Genomic DNA, 13001 nt, shown 5'->3' with positions numbered 1-13001 from the left:
CAGCGAGGCTCCATTGGGGCAAAGATGGCCCAGGCGCTGGGGATGGCTCTATGGCCTCTGCCTCAAGCGCTAGAGTGGCTCTGGACACAAAAGAGCGACGCCCCAGAGGGGAAAAGCATTGCCCCCTGGTGGGCATGTGGGGTGGATCCCGGTTGGGCGCATGCGGGAGTCTGTCTGACTGCCTCCCTGTTTCCAGCTTCGGAAAAATGAAAAAACAAACAAACAAAAAAAACAACAACCCCAGGATGTGAAGGAGGGAGAAGACTAAGCAAAATGCAAAGTTAATAGCAACAGGATTTGAACAATTTCCTTACAAGCTGACATTTTATAAGATAAATTTAACAGGGCTGAAAGTATAGCCTTACACTTATGTTCAAAATAACCTGTTTACTATATGCCAAGAATTGTGCTAATGGACCATCCTATTATCTAATCCAAACATCATACCAATGACCTAGATGTTATTAAGCTCAATTTATAGATTAAAAAAATATAGGCCCAGAGGCTGAGAAGTGATTTATCTAAGTTCACACACCTTTAAATACACTGAGCTCTAAACCGAGGAAGCTGGACCCGAGTTTGTAGCTTTGTCCATGTGCTCTGCTGAGCAAGGCTCTGAACCCTCACAAACCCCACCTGTCCAGGTGGGAAAAACAAGGTTGCTGAAAAGGCTCAAAATTTTATAATAAAATTAAAGGAACCGGAAGTTTTTAACTAAAGAAAACAAATAATATCCACTTGTTTGTTCATCAGGAAATTATCTTGAGCAGCTTCCTTTGCCAAACACTGTTGAGAACTCCTTTACAAGTGGCTAGAATAGCTGGCAGGTGATTAGGGTACACAGGAGAAAGGCTAGCTATATTGTTTTAATATCCAAGGCTTATTTATTTTTATATAAAACAGGGTGACAACAGGATTGAAGGTCTTTTTGGCAGAAAGTAGTAAATAGATCTACTTTAGATAGATTTTCAGATGTTCGTTCATAAGCAAAATATCAAACATTTGCTAACTGCCCTAAACTATAGCTTCACATACAGACATCATCCGATTATTACTAAGAAAAAGCTGTTTTTATTCTAAAACAGCCGTCAAGATAAAATTAAGGAAAGTAAAATAATAAAACCACCCAGGGTATTTCTCTGTGAAGTCAGCATCATCTTCACTTCACAACTTCCCTTTGATGGGATTTGCTGTTTGCTTCAGCCCAGGCACTGTGCAGGAAGCTGGATTTGCTGATAAGCAGTTTTTTTCATTTCAGTACAAAATTAACAAGATGATTAATATTTTTAATTTCCAGGAGCCTAAATTATGCCAATGAACTACAACTTTCCTTTTCCTCTGCCTTTTGTGAACCTTCACCAAGGGAGTGATAGTTCCGCCCTGCGTGTAAACCCCTGAACAGGGTGTGAGACGCTCTGTTTCTGGTCAGTGGCTCATCCACCATTACAGTAAAATGCTGGGCCTAGCCCTCCGCTGTGTGTGTGTGTGTGTGTGTGTGTGTGTCCTGCTGCATTTGGAGTTAACAAAGGGGTACTACTCTCTCTGCCCTGCAGAATCCATCTAAATAGGGTTATATTAATTTTTCTAAAGCTTTTTTGAGTACTATAGAGTAAAATGTTTTATAGGTAGAGTATTTATCACCATGACCACCAAAAAAAAGGAGAAAAAAAACCCCAGTATGATCATCTTCAATTCAATAAAGACTAATATAAAGCGAAGACCTCATTCTAAGATAGGGGCCTTTGGAAGGTTGCTTTCTGAGGCTGCCTTTTTTCCCCTACTAGCTCTCATTTCATCCCCTGCTTTAAAGAGTCTCATGAGCCATGGGCTTTTGGGATGCTTAATCCCAGGCATCCTTCACTTTAAATGACTACTTAACTAATTAATTAACTTTTTGCCTAATAAATGTTTTATAATTCTAACAGAGAGACTCTGGTCCCATTTACAAATGAAACATATCTTTGTTCTGACCAAACATAAAAGATGTGTTTACTTATTTGGGGACTCAGAGCTTACCTTCCCTCGGACCTTGCCAGGATAATAGGCCACCCAGTTCAATATGAACAGTGATAGACAAATACCAAGAGAGGGAAAAAAAATAATAATTTTGCTCCATTGTTTCCCTTCCACATTTTGTACCAGACAAGGCTGCTGGTTTCAAGTAGCTCGCAGAAATCACATGAAAAGTTAAGATTTTAAATATGAATTAAATCTTTAGTGGCTGGTTAAGGACAAAGTTTGTGATTCAGCTTCAGTTTGATTTATATTCATATATCCTTACTTATATATTCATATATTCTTCACATTCTTACTAATATATGTATTATTTCCAATATAGCAAGTATCCTCTCAAGGGCGAAACTAAATATTCTTCCATGCTAAAATATAGAAAAGAGTCCAATTTAAATAGCTTTCTAATTCCTGTGCCTTTAACATTTTCTATTCTACTATAGAAATGTGTAGAAGAGATAGTATCTGTGCATTTGTATAAGTTGGAATGGGTAAAACATCTAAGACTATCTCATTTCTCATCCTAATTATATTTTCAAAGGATTAGCAAATCTTTAATTTTTAAAGCAAAAATGTTGGCAAGTATGTTCAGGTGATAAAAGACTCCGTAAATACTAGGTAAATCAAAGTCTTGATACACTTCAGGGGGCAAACTCAACTGCCTCTAGGGGCCAGGCAAGGTATTTGACTGAGGGAAGAGATCCAGCTACAGGACAATGGGGAGTTGTGGGAACTGGTGAAATCAAGGGCACAAGCCCCACTGAAAAGCATTCAAATGCAAACAGTTTACGGCAATGTTCAAACAAAATATTTCTGCAGTCTACTACCCATTTGTCACCCTGACTATATCCTTTTTTCCCCTACTATATACTTTTGATATACCTGAGTTTAATGTACTAAGAAATGAATGATTCACTTTTATTTTTATTTCTTTTCTGAATACTAGAACAGTGAATTTCTGACTTCCTGAAGCAAGTCATGTGTTATATAGTGTAGGGATGTACTGAACTCTTCTTGGAAATACTCATAAGATCTAATGAGTGTGATTCATCTTTGCCTTGGACCCTGTGGCCGCTGCTGTAGTCCAGCCCCAGCTGTCTTCTCTGGGCTTCATGGCTCTTGAGTTACTTGATACAAAAGTACCCACGACATTTATTTCATGCCTGAGGTTCCAAGAACACGAGGCCCTGACATGTCACAAACACAGAGACTGAGAGGTTTGCTGAGTTCGTGCTAAGATACATACAAGTTTGCAGAACCTGGCTTACTGGATGCCTCCATGTTTAATAGATCACTGTCAAATTTTCTACAGTGCTTTCATATTCAGAATATAGCAATAAGGTAAACAAAGAGAAATGACAGTTGCACACACACACACATGTTAATTTTAGTTTTGATTTTAGAACAGAATATACACATTTAAAGTTTGGTCAGCAATTTACAGCTAAATGAATAGATAATACATTTTAAGTAGCAGCTCATTAATAATTGGTTTTCTACTCATTGAAAAGCACTTAATAGTAGTCTAATTACAGATGGCCTCAATTAGAGATAGGCACAGGGTATGTATGCAGAAATCACCAGATTCTGTATGTTTTTTCTCTAAAACTCCTACTGAAAAATTAAATTTATGTAGTATCCCCATCTTATACTTAATTAATGTTCATTACAACTAAGCAAAATATTTAGGAATAAAAAGATTAATTTTTTTTAAAGATAGATTTTTGTGGTGTGGGGGTATGGAAGTACTTTACACAAAATATCTTTTTGTCAGTAGCATCATAATAGAGTATTCATGAAAGAGCAAAGCATATGTCAATAGGTGACAACAGGACTAATATTTCCCATTTTTTTTAAATTCCATCATTTGTACTCTCCACATTTATCACTGGTTTCTGATGACTTGTATTTCTTCATATTTTGATATGAAACTTCATTTTGTGTGTTATTTCTACCACATACACTATGTAGGAGAGCGAGACTATACCAGTCTCCTGATGATAAAACTCATGTAAATAAAAAAATGTATAGAAACACTGACACTACCTCAAATTTTTAAATAAAACTCAAGTATAATTTATGTTTTTTCCATTTAAAAATTGTTGAATGTAGTTATATATTTTGCAGTTATAGATATACTAAATGCTAAGCCTTTAATTATTCTGTTGGTAATTTTTTCTTAATTTTTAAATTTTATTTAGAAAATCAACTTTAACAGGGTGACATTAATCAATAAGAGTACACAGGTTTCGGGTAAACATTTTTCTAGTATTTGAACAGTTGATTATGTTGTATATATATCACCCAAAGTCAAATCATGCACATAAAACTATATACTCATTCTTCAAAAAATTGAAAGGACAAACTGAAGTTAGCCCAAGTTATGGATTGAATTTGTGAACAGAAAAGAACCAGCACTTGATGATATGGAAGATTTTTCCAAGAAAGCTTTGGAAACAGGGTGTGGCTGGAAATACTATACTAGCTAAAGAGATTCGGTGTGTGATTTAATGGGCCCAATCAACCATCTCAGCAGAGGCTAGTGACAGAGAAGAGGTTATCCAGGAAGGATGAGTGGAAAATCTTCCTGTCAAACACTACAGATCGCCTCAACCTCTACAGAAGGCTGATAGAGGCTTTGAGAGTTTTGTACCAGTTGAAAAATGCAAGCCTGAACTGATGGAGACAGAAAGAGGATGGGATGAAAGAAGAATGACTCCTACGGCAATGTAAAGGTGCAAAGAGGGCAGAGCGCACTGGGGCCATCTGCCTAGAGCTGACTAGATGTCCTTGGACCGAGAAGGCCAGGCAAGCCAAGAGGGAGAGGTTGCTGCCCAGATGGGCTGAGAGGACACAGGTGGGGCCATGGATAATTATTCTTATACCTTGAAATCTAATGAAATTTATCTTTCTGAGTTTAGAAGGTGCTTTTTAAAAATCCCATTTCTTTCTTTTAGAAAGGTTTTTCTGAGCCTGTTCCATCATTGCTATTTTGGAAGTATGTAACTTGTATTCTGGGTTTCACAGGTCCCCAGATAGGGAGGAATTTTGCATCAGGATGGACCATACTCAGAGTCTAACCTACATCGAAATTAACTTATTTAGAAGATAAAATTTGAGTTGATTATACTTAGGTGAGGTTTTTGGATACAGAGTTGATGCTAGAATGGACTAGGATTTCTGATGAAGTTGGGATGGATGAATGTATTTTGCAAGTGGGGAAGATATGAATTTGGAAAAGACGGCAGAAGGTTCACTGTATGGGTTAGACTGTGTCTCCCCAAAACAAATGTTGAAGCCCTAACCCCTGTTACCTGAAAATTAGGGTGGGGCCTAATCCATATGACTAGCATCCTCATAAGAAGAGACAGACACAGAAGGAAGATGGTCACATGAAGATGGAGGCAGTAATGGCTGCCATGAGCCAAGAGATATCAGCCTAGAACTATCAGAAGGTGGAAGAGGCAAGTAAGGAACCTCCCCTAAATGGTTTGGAGGGAGCATAGCCCTTCCAATGCCTTCAGTTTGGACTTCCAGCCCATAGAGTTGTGAGAGAATAACTTTCTGTCACTTTAAGCCCTGGATTAGTGGCATTTTGTGATGGCAGCCCTAGGAAATGATACAGCCCAGTCGAGTGAATACAGCTTTTCCCTATGGGTTTTCAGCATCCATCTCCCCCCTACTCTCTTAGTAATGCCACTTGATTTTCCTCTCCCACTCTTATTCCATGTGCTTTGCAGAGCTGACTATACCTTTGATCTAAAACTGAGCGTGCAATCTATGCATACCCTGTGCTCCTGGCTTCAGCAGTTGCTTCAGGGATGAATGTGTGAACCAGTCATAGTCAATGGGGAAGATAGAAAACTGGAGCTGCTGCAACCATATTGCTACCATGAGGGACAATCTACCTGAGAATAGCAACAACAAAGATGAGGCAGAGTCATGAAATTTCTGAGAGATCCTATTTAACTACAAGACAATCAACCACACTGACCCTATGGCTAGACTTTCTAGTTACCTGAGCTTATAACTTCCCTTTGCTTAAACCATTTTGATGACATTTTCTAACACTTTAAGAGGTTTCTGTGTGTATTATTTCCCATTCCCTAACACTGTCCATTATCAGTTGCTTTCAGTAGTCACTGATCTCCAGATAACTCTCTCCTGGGTCACTTTTAAACTTAAAACAAAAATAAAGTTACGCTCTGGTCTGGTGTTTCACTGATCACCTAATGAATGAAATGCTTTGAAAAATTTTAATTCAAGTTGTCTGAGAAAGAAAAACAGTCAACCAGGTTTTCTTATTTCTACACATGTGCCCTTTGGATGCTTTCATACCTAGTACTAAGTCTTGCAGATTACAGACTGCAATACAGAGGCTTGTAGTCAGTTGTATCTCAATGGTCTGAGGGAGCAGACAAATGTTCCTTAATTTTTTCCTGGAGAAATTCCATATTTGAGTGTGTCTCATCATATACAATATATGGATTTAGATTAGGTTGAATATACCCTTAATATTTCTGCCACTGAAGTGAAAGTATTTTATGTTTTATAATATATCCATAATAATTAAGTTAATTATAACAATAAACTAAACCTTACATATTCATGTTTCCACACAATTTGTGTTTCCAAGCTTTCTGGAAAATTCCCCTAAAACAATTTAAAATCTCAATCCTAAATTTATCATGTATTGTTTATTATATATGCATTTCTTGGTAATTTATGAAGTGCTGGTTTGAAATGACTATAGAGTCAATATAATATATTAATTTTCCTTGATCTAAGCAAAAACAAAATATTGTATTCCGATTCTATTTCTATTTTTACTTTGTTAGTAGCATTTTTAAAAATGTTTGTTGGATCAAAAAAGAAAAAGAAAAAAAAATGCAATTTGTCTTATTTCTCCTAATGGTGAAAATGCATGTTGATTGAGAAACAAAGAGGGAGAAAAACACAACCTCATGGATGAGAGTATACTATTTTATAGTCTTTACCAGATGCCCATTGCATAATTCTATAAGGTTTAGAAAATATTTGGAAATTCTTTGAGATAGACCATGAATTATAATATACAGGTTCCCTGCTGATCATACGTAGTATTACCATTTTTATTTTTTTGTTTTAAATAAAATTAGCCAAGATTATCATACATCTTACCCATCATTAGAATAGAAATCATTTTTTTGCCAAAATTATGCAGTTATAACATTTATCTGAATGTTTACATTATGCATGCATGCATTCATAATTATAACTGTTTATAAAATATGACTGTATAATGATATATAATTTAATGTTGCTATTAAGACCTCAGTTTTGGGGTGATGTGTCCACATTAACATAAAATTTAGCCTACTAAACCAAAAGTACTATTTTAAAAACATAAATGTGTACCCCGGCAATGATCCCAAGCCTCCTTTTTCCTTTTTTTTTTAAATATTGACAGACGCTCTCTAGTTACGTGGACATTCTGTATCTACATATATGTACACCTTTGGATACATAACTTTAAATAGCTCTATTCTGTGGATCAGACACAGACATAATAGCTTCATGCATATATTTGTGAATAGAGATAACAAGGACAAGTCATTTATTTGCTGAATACAGATACAGCACACATAGTTTAAAAAGAAAACTACACCTAGTTTACCACATCTCAGCCTTTCTCTTGTTTGAATCACTTTAAAATATCTTTTTCTCAAGGAACAGTACCCTAGATACACATTAGTTGCTTATGGTCAATGGCCCTGCAAATCATCCAGAGGCACATAGTTGTCACTGCCTTTAAACATGGGCTTAGGCAATGAGAACTTAAAATTAGATAAGCACTGAATAAAGGCAAATGATGGCCACCATTAAGGAACAATATACACACGTGTATATTAATGTTCAAATGTGTTTGCATTTAGGGCAGGACTTCCTCCACAGCTTGCAGCAGCACTTGTATCAAGCTGCTCTATTCAGCCTGCTGCTATGACAACTATCCAGGGGCAAATGTCAGGTCAGCTCCCAGCATCTGTGTCTCGTTATAATTGCTTCGTTAGAAACCTAAAAGCTGCTGCCTGTTACACACTGAACAGTGAAATGCAACAGGGTCCAAAGAACAAAATGCTGAGACATTCTTTATCCTCTTCCTACCCTTGGCTCCTATCACATTGTATTTGGATTTTTCCTATTTGATGTTACAACTGTGTTTACTAGGCTGTCAGAAACATTTCAAATTGCAGTATTAATTCTGGTGATGACTGCTCTGTTTGGCTACATTTTACTACTGTCAGGAAGCATTCCTACTGTGTTAGCAGGCATCTCATTAAAAGAGTCTTTTCTTCCCTAAATTGAACTTTTTGCCACGCTACATCAAGCCACATAGTGATATTTACTGAGTGCTTACCCTAGTCCCAATATATAAATAGGTATCTTTGGGGGCTCTAAGAGGTGAAGACTTTTAATCCTACAGAGTGATACAAATTTGTGGAGTCAATATGCCAAGACACCTGGAGGCCATTATAATTTTAGGTAGGATTTACAGTCAAGGCCTAAAATATGTGGTGCTGAAAAGTGTTGCCACATGGAGAACTAGGAAAAAGACTTGGTTTTGTAGGTTCAGATTTGATTGAGGAGGTGCTTCTTAAAGCAGGTGTAGTTTAAGATTGGTGTACAAATAAACACATTAGTAGAATTGGAGCCCACAAAAAGCCTGGGCAAAGACATAGGGAAAGAGTCTGATGTGCTTAGGGATTAAGAATCCTGCTCTAGCCTGACCGGGCGGTGGCGCAGTAGATAGAGCGTCGGACTGGGATATGAAAGACTCAGGTTCAAGACCCCAAGGTCGCCAGCTTGAGCGAGGGCTCATCTGGCTTGAGCAAAAGCTCACTAGCTTGAACCCAAGGTCTCTGGCTCGAGCAAGGGGTTACTCAGTCTGCTGAAGGCCCGCAGTTAAGGCACGTATGAGAAAGCAATCAATGAGCAAGTAAGGTGTTGCAACACACACACACACAAAACTAATGATTGATGCTTCTCATCTCTCTGTTTCCTGTCTGTCTGTCTTTGTCTATCCCTCTCTCTGACTCTCTCTCTCTGTCTCTGTAAAAAAAAAAAAAAGAATCCTGCTCTACATTCACATCCATCTAGTCCCCAAATTGTCATTTATGTAGAAAGAAAACAGGAGTAATAGTGAGGAACATTTCCTCTTGGTATAATCTTTAGTCGTAAATAATAATAGTAATGGTATACACCTCACTGAGTTTGGGGGAAAAATGAGAATGTTAAGTGAAGTAAACATTAACATATGCATGCATTAGTATTACTATGTATGTATGCCTCCCAGACATGTCCTGATTTATTTCTCAGAAAGAGTTCAGCTGATATTTGAAGTTGGAATTTCAACCCGAATCAGGGTATTTGAAATGATTTCAACAAATTTTGTACTTAGAATATAAATGATCAAATAAATGGTGGTTCAAGAAATATATGTAAAACAAAAGATACAGAAAGGATTCTGTATTTTAAAAGCTACCTCAAATGCAGGATCTTATATGAAGAATTAAATACGTGGTAAGCAGGCCCTGGCCGGTTGGCTCAGTGGTAGAGCGTCGGCCTGGCGTGCAGGAGTCCCGGGTACTATTCCTGGCCAGGGCACACAGGAGAAGCGCCCATCTGCTTCTCCACCCCTCCCCCTCTCCTTCCTCTCTGTCTCTCTTCTCCTCCCTCAGCCAAGGCTCCATTGGAACAAAGTTGGCCTGGGCGCTGAGAATGGCCCTGGGCTTCTGCCTCAGGCACTAGACTGGCTCTGGTGGCAACAGAGCAATGCCCCAGATGGGCAGAGCATTGCCCATTGGTGGGCATGCCAGGTGGATCCTGGTTGGGCACATGCGGGAGTCTGTCTGACTGCCTCCCTGTTTCCAACTTCAGAAAAAAACAACAACAATAAAAAAACATGGTAAGCAGACAGTTCCCTAGGAAGAAAATTTTCCTCACACATATAAAGACACACAAAGTTTGACACCTTCACTGGACATCTCAAACTTGTTTCACAGGCAGTAATAAATAATAAGACAGTGCATTTGAGTTAATGTGACCTTCTGAGTTCTGGATCCAAAATCATATCCAAACTCTTACATGTTATGAAGGTATGATGACATTAAGATTTGAAATTTATGAAGCATTCTAATTTTCATTACTCACAACATTACCCTGAAATCAAAAGAAAGCTAAATTCTTTGTTCTGTATTGGTCTTTCTTCTTTTTAAAGAGAAATTCTATTTCTAGTGAAATATAGAAAATTCACGAAAGAAAGAAAGAAAGAAAGAAAGAAAGAAAGAAAGAAAGAAAGAAAGAAAGAAAGAAAGGAGGGAAGGAAGGACAATCTAAAATGAACAGAAACTTTTCTAGGCCTGTTTCTTATATGAAATAAGTTTATTTATTTGTGTTGTGTAAGGTCCTCTGTAGCTCTTATTTATTTTTATACCTCTTTTTTTAAATGAGTGTTATATGTCCCTTAGTAAGAATATTAATTTAATCTTTTGAAAAGTTGTGAATTAGCAATCCCCAACTATAGCAACTTTGTAGATGCCAATATCTATATCTGTCTATCTGTCTTATGTATGTATGTATGTATGTATGTATGTATGTATCTATCTATCTATCTATCTATGAATGACATCCCAGCGTTGCTGATTCTCCAGACTATTTTGAAAGGTCTGAATCAAAGGCTACCGTCTTCCTCTAAATCCTCAGGTCCCCACACATAAAAGCAGTTATGTAGCAAAAATAAAGAAATAACCAATAGAAAATACATTGATAAAGTAGAAAGCTTTAACTGCTGTTTTTTGATGGAGATCATTATGACTCTAGGGTTTAGATAAACCTTTCATTTACATCCACATACAGTGTGTCCGTAAAGTCATGGTGCACATTTGACAGGTCACAGGAAAGCAACAAAAGATGATAGAAATGTGAAATCTGCACCAAATAAAAGGAAAACTCTCCCAGTTTCATACCTATTCAGTGCAGTTGATGTGGGCACACGTACAGATTTTTTAGGGCTCCTTAAGTAGCTATCCCATATAGCCTCTACAGATTCGTCACTGACTGATGGCCTACCAGAACGGGGTTTCTCCACCAAACTGCCAGTTTCCTTCAACTGCTTATCCCACCGAGTAATGTTATTCCTATGTGGTGGAGCTTCATTATAAATCTTTCGATATTCACATTGCACTTTAGTCACGAATTCGAATTTAGCGAGCCACAGAACACACTGAACTTTCCTCTGCACCGTCCCCATCTCGACTGGCATGGCCGTGGGCTGCTCCGCTGTATACACGGTATTACATCATCATCTGCACATGTGCACATGCTGCCGCATCATCCTACAGAAACTGGGAGGGTTTTCCTTTAATTTGGTGCAGATTTCACATTTCTATCATCTTTTGTTGCTTTCCTGTGACCGGTCAAAAGTGCACCATGACTTTATGGACACTGTATTTTATCTTCTAAGTTTATAGTTATAGATATGACCTCTTTTGTACGTTTGCTCTCTGCCATCTTTCCAGACTATGTCTTAAATCTGTTAGATTTTTCTAGAGCAGGGGTCCCCAAACTACGGCCCGCAGGCCGCACGTGGCCCCCTGAGGCCATTTATCTGCCCCCACCGCACTTCTGGAAGGGGCACCTCTTTCATTGGTGGTCAGTGAGAGGATGCATAGTTCCCATTGAAATACTGATCAGTTTGTTGATTTAAATTTACTTGTTCTTTATTTTAAATATTGTATTTGTTCCCATTTTGTTTTTTTACTTTAAAATAAGATATGTGCAGTGTGCATAGGGATTTGTTCATAGTTTTTTTTTATAGTCCGGCCCTCCAACGGTATGAGGGACAGTGAACTGGCCCCCTGTGTAAAAAGTTTGGGGACCCCTGTTCTAGACGATTGTGAAAGAGGAGGCTAATCATAAATGTCAGGGATGAAAAAAGTGGCTGTCTTGCCACGTGCTGGAAGTTCCCTAAGTGTCCTTGAGTGTCGGGGCCAGAATGCACTATTACGTTTTTGTAAATTAGTACCCAAACCAAAAAATAATAAGAACATGGAATGTTACTAGAGAAGTGACTTAATGAGGAGTTTGATCTTAAAATGTAGGAGGACTTTCAATGTAATTGTATAATTTAAAATGCTATTTTGATCTTGCTTATATTCAAGACGAAAAATGAAAAGGGGCTTATAAATAAATGCAATTTGGTAGTTCATCTATATAAGTATCAGTTTTCTATTGATGAAAGAGTGTAGGTAAGAATCCTTAGAAAACAGCTTTGTGTAAACTCCTAAAACAATGACAGGCATTCCTCCTTATATCCAACTAGCAGAGTGTAAATAAAAACCAATCTAGGTTGTTTTTTAGACATCTAGAAACCACTGGGTTGAAGCAAAAATAAAATTTAAATAAATACATACTGTTGACAAGGCAAAGAACACTGAAGATAGGGCTTCTTTGTGAAGGTGAGAAACTTATGAGATTGAACCATTTCAGCAAAATTGGTTGGAAAAGATCAACATTGCTACAAGTGTATCAGAAAGTCAGGCTCGTTTCAACAATATGAAAGAGAGGTAAATTACCAAGAAAGCATGCTAACCTGTCTCAGGGATTTTCTCTAGGACAGACTCTGTAAGATCACCTGTTCCGAAATACCTATGCCTACACCTAAAGCTCGGATGTCAGCACTGCACAGTCCTGGAGTTAATAAGTCCATCACTAAAATTTACCATCAGAAACTTTTGTTATAAAATGAAGATGCACTGATATTTTGGAAAGATTTCCACTAAAAGTGAAACTAAAATAATTTTACAAGAAGGCTAATTCTCAGCATCCTAGAATATCCAGCTCTATTGAAACCCTACTTTCCCCAAGTGCCGAGTAACAGAGAACAACAATGTCAGGGGCCACTGGTCTCTTTGTACCCACTACAGAAACCATGTCAAACGGTATAAATCTAT

General features: G+C 37.7%; 1 protein-coding gene across 6 annotated transcripts in view; it reads right to left on the bottom strand.

The window, feature by feature from the left end:
- The window catches only part of NOL4 (nucleolar protein 4), a 356147-nt gene that overhangs the window by 69416 nt on the left and 273730 nt on the right, over positions 1 to 13001 (bottom strand). The gene's annotated exons all lie outside the window — the stretch shown is intronic.

This window comes from Saccopteryx bilineata, chromosome 11 (assembly GCF_036850765.1).
Source record: "Saccopteryx bilineata isolate mSacBil1 chromosome 11, mSacBil1_pri_phased_curated, whole genome shotgun sequence".
Classification (NCBI taxonomy): domain Eukaryota; kingdom Metazoa; phylum Chordata; class Mammalia; order Chiroptera; family Emballonuridae; genus Saccopteryx; species Saccopteryx bilineata.
Note: the sequence above shows the minus strand (reverse complement) of the source record. Positions and strands in the feature narration are given on the sequence as shown.